At 38.0% G+C, this 7,614-nt stretch overlaps 1 pseudogene; it reads right to left on the bottom strand.

Annotated features, from left to right (window-relative positions):
* Positions 1-4,231: 4,231 nt before the first annotated feature.
* Positions 4,232-5,867, bottom strand: LOC120131516 (annotated as a pseudogene).
* Positions 5,868-7,614: the final 1,747 nt, after the last annotated feature.

Genomic DNA, 7,614 nt, shown 5'->3' with positions numbered 1-7,614 from the left:
CCAATCTTGCTTTGTAGCGTTTTCTCTCATCGTGCTCTTCTTTAATCCTGTAAATCCACTTGTTATGGAGTGTTTTCTTGGCTGGTGGTAATTCATCTAATTCTCACGTCTGATTTGACATAAGCGAGTCCATCTCATCTTTCATGGAAGACTCCCACTTGAGTGAATCCTCCACCTGCATTGCTTCATCATAGCACTTTGGTTCACCATTGTCAGTCAGCAGCAAGTAGTGCAAAGAAGGTGAATAACGCTGGGTTGGTTTAGGAATTCTAGATGAGCGTCTCAGTTCTGGTGTGCCTGGTTCTTCTTGAACTGCTTCAGGACTGATTTGAACATCATTTCCATAAATCTCCTCGAACTCAACAAATTTCTTTGTTTCAACTTCGGTATTGGAGCTACTTGATTCTATGGTTGACCTGTCTTTGTACATCACATTCTCATTGAAAATGACATCTCTACTTCTGATGATCTTCCGATTTTCGTAGTCCCAAAACCGGTAACCGAACTCATCACCGCCATAACCAACAAAGTCGCATTTGTTGGATTTGGCATCAAGTTTACTTATTTCAGCAGAGTTTATGTGTACATAAGAAATACAACCAAACACTCTTAAGTGTGAAAGGTTTATTTCTTTCTTGCTCCAAGCTTCCTCTGGTATTTCACCATCCAAATGAACTGAGGGCCCACGGTTGATCAGGTAAGTTGCAGTGTTGATAGCTTCAGCCCATAGAAATTTGGGTAATCTGGCATGTATCATCATGCTTCTGGCACGTTCATTCAGAGTTCTGTTCATGCGCTCTGCTATGCCATTCTGCTGCGGTGTCATGGGAACTGTTGTCTCCATCTTGATCCCATTGTTTGCCCAGAAATCTCTGAATCTACGATTTATGTATTATCCTCCATTGTCAGACCTCAACCGCTTGACTTTCATACCAGTCTCATTTTCCACCATGACCTTTCATTTTCTGAAGGTACCAAAGACTTCTGATTTCTTCTTCAGAAAATAAACCCACACCTTCCTTGTAGAATCATCGATGAAGGTGACATAATATAATGAGCCTGCAAGAGATGGTCACCATACATCAGTATGAACCAACTCTAACTTTTCAGCATTGGGTGTCTTACCAATCTTTGCAAAGCTGACTTTCTTTTGTTTGCCAAAGATGCAATCCTCGCATAGTCTGACATCTACACTCTTTAGATCCGACAGCTTCCCTTTTGACAAAAGTGTCTTCATCATTTTCTCGCTCATATGGCCAAGCCTTTGGTGCTATAGGTTTGATTTTCCATCAGCATCTGCTACTGCAATGATATTCTCTAAATTTGAGGTTACATAGAGAGTACCAGTCTTCTTACCACGAGCAATGACGAGTGCTCCTTTGGTAATCTTCCATTCACAGCCTGAAAAGGTTGTGATATATCCTTCTCCATCAAGTTGTCCTACAGAAATCAAATTTCTTTTGAGGCCATGAATATATCTTACTCCTTTCAGCGTTCAGGTGGTCTGGTTTGGCAACTTTAATCGGATGTCTCCTTTTCCGACGATCTTCAAGGTTTCATCATCAGCTAGATGAACCTTCCTAAAATCACCACTGACATAGTTCTCCATGATTTCTTGGCATGGGGTGGAGTGGAAAGATGCCCCTGAATCCAAGATCCATGATTCAATCGGACTGTTGATGCTTAGAATCATGGCATCACCTGTCTCCTCTGTCATGTTGGCAGATTCCTGTGCGCCGGTATCTTTCTTCAGTGCTCGACAATCTATTTTAAAGTGACCTTTCTTGCCACAATTATAACAGGTAAAATCTTTCTTTCATGTTCTTGATTTGCCCCTTCTGGATTTTGATCTGTCACAATTTGAATTTCTTTCTGAAGTTTGGACTCAGTGTGCAAGGCTGAGGAGGTTGATGCTTCACCTGATTCTCTTCATCGAATTTCTTCACTCAATACCAGATCCCGAACATCGTCGAATTTTAATTTGTTGTTTTCCGACGAGATGCTGACTACTATAACAATAGCATTCCAACTGTCTGGTAGAGATGATAAGAGAATTAAAGCTCGAACTTCATCATCGAATTCAATTTCCACTGAACTCAACTGGATTTTGATTGTGTTGAGTTCATTTAGGTGTTGAGCCACTGATGCCCCTTCCGCCATCCACAAATTGAATAATCGTCTCATCAAATGAACTTTGAGGCCGATGGCTTCTTGTACATACTGGAGAGAGCCGCCATAAGACCCGTCGTGGTCTTTTCCTTTGCTATGTTGAAAGCAACATTGTGTGATAACGTCAGTCGAATAACTCCGAGGGCTTGTCTGTCTAGAAGAGCTCAGTCTTCATTCTTCATGCCCTCTGGTTGTTTTTCTGAGAGAGGTTGATATAGATTTTTATGGTACAGAAAATCTTCAATCTGCATCTTCCAAAAGTCAAAGTCCGCACCATCGAACTTTTCAATTTTCACCTTCCCTTCGTCTGCAGTCATCGCTCCCACTCGAATATGGCTTCTTCGGATCGTTTCTGACAATTTGTGCGAACCACCGTGTATTATAACACCTCCGTCGATAAACTCGTAGCGTCGACAAAATTTTTACTATTCACGAAATTCACTATTCACATGAATAGTAATGAATAGTAACCTCGCAAAAATTGACAAAATTCACAACCAAAAGCTCTGATACCAGTTTTTAGGAAATAAAACGAGTAACAAGTAATTTCCCTATAACCAGATTAATGAGAATGCGAAATAAAAGCGGAAAAATAATACCCGAAATTGAGGAGTTCAGCTAATTTGCTTACGTCTCTAGACTGTTGTAGATCTTTTACTAAGAGAGAAAATTTACAGGTGTTTACAAAATACTCACTACTCACTCGAAAACTCTCTAGTATTGGGAGAAAGAAATGATTTGGGATTTTGGGATGATTTTGAAGCTAAATGAGCTAGGGTATTTATAGTTGAAGCTTAAGGGCTAATCTTATAAATATCCTAAAATTTAATGACTCAATTTTATAATTATTCCTATTACAAAATAATAATAAAAAATTAGCAGCCCTCCCCACTTGTTTTTGCAGTCGTCGGCTGCTTGAAGAAATTTCAACAAATGGCTCTGTTGCAGTTACAATAAAACTGCTCTGTTGCAGTTACAATCCATCCAGTGGTGACTTTTCACAACTACCATCCTGTTAATTTTATCTTTTTCTTTTTCTTTTCAATTGATTGTTGTTTGATTTTATTAGTTTTCAGTTATATTTTTTTGTTGCCTTCCCCGTTTTAAAAATTCGTCTTGATTAATTCGTGTCGCACAACTGGTTGTTGTGTGTGCATCTCCCAGTAGAGATTTTCTGCATACACAAGCAGTTGAACCCGTGATATTACTTAAGTGGTATCAACCTGCTTACCTCTTGAATCAACCCCGTTGATAATTTTCGGTTATATTTTAACATATTTATACTAATGTCTCTTTTTTGGTCCTTTCTTTGGTAAAGGATATAATGATTACTTGTATTTTTAGATTTTTTATGCATATTTCTTCTATTTGTCTTCTTTTTAGTATGAGATTCTACATACTTTCTTGGTTGCTTGTTGTCTTGATACATGATTTATTCATTCGTTTGTATATGATATTTCATTGGTTGTTGAACATCTATTTCGACAAGAATTGCAGTGAAGGAATGATCGGTTCTTCAATTATCTACTTTGGATATTCTTTAGGTTTTTTTTCTCTATATTTAGTGTTTAGGATGTCAAAGTGATCTGTTTTTGTATGTCATCTCAAATGTTCACGTTCTTTCTCATCATGCTATTACTAGTCGATTATCGTTATATTTTACTTATGATATTCATAAATGAATAAATTTGTCTGATATATATTTGATAAGATATTGTTGATTATGATATTTTGACTAATGAATATATCATAATTCTTCTTGTAAAAAATAGTTGATTGATTGGCGTAGGAGCTCACCCAATTTGTTAAAAAATGAGATTCGGGTGTCCCTCCTTACCTGCTCCAATTATCTATCACTCTTAAGATAATTCAAGTGAAAATCACATATATGAAAAGTTAATAATACCACAACCATTTTATTATCAATCCAAATCTCTGAAAAATAATTACAACTTTAAAACTATGAAAGCTACCCTCAATCACACTAAAAACAAATTATAATATGATAACTATTAAACATGAATTTGGTATCACAATTTCTTGCCATCAAGCCTTTGAAACTTCAGTCTTTGTTGATTTCATCATCAAAATCACGGTCGTCAAGGTACTGCTGACAGGCATAGGAAATGGAGCCCCAAATAGCCAGCACCGTTGAAATTCCCTTTATGCTGCTTATTTCGTCATGGAAAACCAACATGGATGCTATCGGAGTAAATGGCAATCCCAACACTCCTATGACATTGGAAAATAGAGCTGATATCTCGAACACCAGCGCCACTCCACCGAAGACGAAAGCCTGCCAAGATACGGCTGTTCCCACCAGAGTCGTCACATAGGATGTTCTCCCCAGTAAATATACATCCATTTTGGTCTATAACAGTTTCCATTCTCCCGATGCGAACAACCCCACCACTGTAGCAATGGTTGCAACCAGTGATTGGAAGATTATAAGATCCAACACTACTCTAAATGATTCTCTCTTTAGAACCTTACGGAAGGTCAGCTGTTGGGAAGTAAGGATTAAGCCGTACGTTGCGGTTCCAAAAATGGCGCACATGAACCCTACTACGTACTTTTCATTAGACACTCCAGCAGGCCTTTCGGAGCTGTTATTAGCCACAAGGAGAACGAAGGAAATGGTGAGAAGAAACAGGGAGTTGATGATGAAAGGAGTGAATTTCTGGGAATTTAGGAAATAAGAGAAGAAAGCGTTGAAGGCCAATTGGGAAGCCGAGATCAGTGCCACCGTCGACACAGGGAGGTATTGGAAGGCAACTTCGTACAGATACGAATTTCCGGCCAAAAGCAGTCCGAGGTATACATAGGCAAAAAGCCGCTACAGCAACGTCGATGGTTTCGTTTCCAGATCAGCAGATGAAACTGCTTTGCGTTGTATTATGAAGTAATAGGGAAGGAGAATAGGGAAACCCGCAAGTTGAACCAGCGCTGACACCCATTTTCTTGTTCCACCTTTCTCAAAGTGCAATCTTGAAAGCATAATTGCTGCTGTTTGACCTGATTGTGTGTAAATGTGTGTGATATGGGATATAAATATGTGCAAGTATACACAATCGATGCAAGTAATATAGTAGTAAGTGATTATCAATCTCCACATGGATTGAAGAAATTCTTAAAGATTGCTACAGCTAGGAATATGTGTCACTAATTAATCCTAAACGCCTAAATATAATGATATAAACAAATTAGGAAAGAGCTGTGGCATATGGTATAAACAGAAGGAAAAAATTTGTTAAGGTAAGAATTGTGTGAAGTGAAGCGAGTACATATTTTTTGTCGTGACAAGAAAAATATGCAAGAGTAAACAAATAAAAATTGTTAAGCCAAAAGTTAATTGCAAGAGTAAGTAAATAAAAGTAGCTAAGGTGAAAAATGTTTGAGTTCTGAATATAGACTAACAACCTCATACAATCAGACTTCTAACAGACCACTTGGGTTGGATTTTCTAGGGCGAGAAATTATTCTATGTCTAGGATGAACTAAGTATATTGTGTCTATGCTGCCCGATAGTATTTATTAAAGTGTTCCTAACCTATCTCTAGTAAGGAACCTGATACAATTATTGCCACGGCAATACCTCTCAGCGTAAACAGTGACCCTAGCCTATTGATTGAGTATTATCCCTTTTTAGTCACTTGAAACCCTCTCTTTATTTCTAAAGCGGATTAGAACCACACCATCCCGTATTAGTGCCCTTGTTCACATAGATCTAACCTAACTCTCTTGATATTAGGTATCAACTCCTAGAAAAACGGCTATCTCTCAACAACTCTTACAAACACTAGGAATATTATGCCAAAACACTAGACAATCTCTCAAAAGCTCTTAAAATGATAAGGCATAAGATTAAAACAATGAAAAAAACAACAATAAATATAAATATACTTATTCATCCATTAAACATAAAATAAAGTATCATCCAAAAATCTCCAATACCAAATAAAACAGTTCAAGGTGTGGCTAAAATCATCCCAAAATATTCATTAAGTACAAGCCTTAAAAGATAAGAAATGAAGAACAAGGAGAAGAAAACTCCCAAAATCAAAGTTGTTGCCGTGACATCAGACCATTACCATGACTGCTCTAGTATGTTAGCCTGTTAGCCTCTCTCGAGGGATTAGCTGCTACTCCGGTGAAACTCGGCTATGGAGGACACCAAGGAAGGACGAGATGAGAATGGTGAAGAAGATGATGCAACCGCTTTTTCCAAGGCTTTTAGGGTAGGTGGGATTGAGGATTTTTTAAAATGGTGGGCGTAGTGTGCTATTTATAGTGGGAAATTTTTAGGGTTTAGTGCTTTTGAAATTTCCCCAACTACCCTTGAATTCATGCTCATTTCGTGAATAATATGACAGCTAGCAGTGATCCCAAATCATTGGCAGCTGGCAGTGATCCCAAATCCTTGGCAGAGGTAGAGGTTCACGTGAGGTGCAATGGACAACTGGCCATGTGACGTCAGTAATTTTTGTCTCATACTGCATCAGACTTGCAAGATAAAACTTGTCGTGGTTAAAAATTCCTCACAGTCATCGTCTTCAGTTCCTTTGGCCCTCGCATAAAAATTTATTTCGGCAAATAATTTTCTCCTCGATCATTTCATATCATCTGCATCAGCACAGACAGCACACAACCCTTCTCGTCAGCAGCATCGGTTTTATCAAACAAACTTTACCGCGACAAACTTTTCCACCACATGCAATGAAATGTCCTAAATGTAATTAAAATGTTATGACAACGACTTTTGGACAAAGAATAACTTAAGTCAAAAGACCTAAATATAGTCTTTTTTTTAAGTTATCAACTACCCAATACAAAGATCGCGCAAAGGGATATCCGGAACCACCTCATCATGTTGCTCCGAGGTGTTCGGTTATCTGGTCCCGTGCTTGAACTCGCTCCTCTAGCTTCAGGGTCTGTCATATATCAAAGTGGTAATAAACTAACTATTCAGTTCTAGGAGCTAGAATTTGACAAAAGTTTTAATCCACAATTCTTAGATAACGTTTCAAAGTATATGAGCACTTACCCATGACTTGAAGTTGTATTTGTTGATCTTTAGCCATTGACTAATCCAGGGAAGATCAAAGCCAAATACTGTAAGATTCTGAGTGAAAGTAAATGCATTTTGTCAGTTCATTTATAGAGGAAATCCAGGTTTGGCGATGATAAAATGTTGATCATGAATCACGATTCTCCCATTGCTTTCATTGCATAATAAAATAATCCATTCAGCTTCTGGCAACAGGAAAGCTTTATAATAATATAATACACAAAGCACTAAATTAAACCTAATTTAAAATATTGAATTGCACTTTCCAGAAACTTAGTCCATTGACGTTCAAGGTAAATGGGCAATCATGATTAACGTTCGTGCTCCATTCGGGCTTGGGGACCAAAGACGTTAGTGCGTGGGAGGAGCTTAGAGAG

Source organism: Hibiscus syriacus, unplaced genomic scaffold, assembly GCF_006381635.1.
Source record: "Hibiscus syriacus cultivar Baekdansim isolate YM2019G1 unplaced genomic scaffold, ASM638163v2 tig00110556_pilon, whole genome shotgun sequence".
NCBI classification, from domain to species: domain Eukaryota; kingdom Viridiplantae; phylum Streptophyta; class Magnoliopsida; order Malvales; family Malvaceae; genus Hibiscus; species Hibiscus syriacus.
Note: the sequence above shows the minus strand (reverse complement) of the source record. Positions and strands in the feature narration are given on the sequence as shown.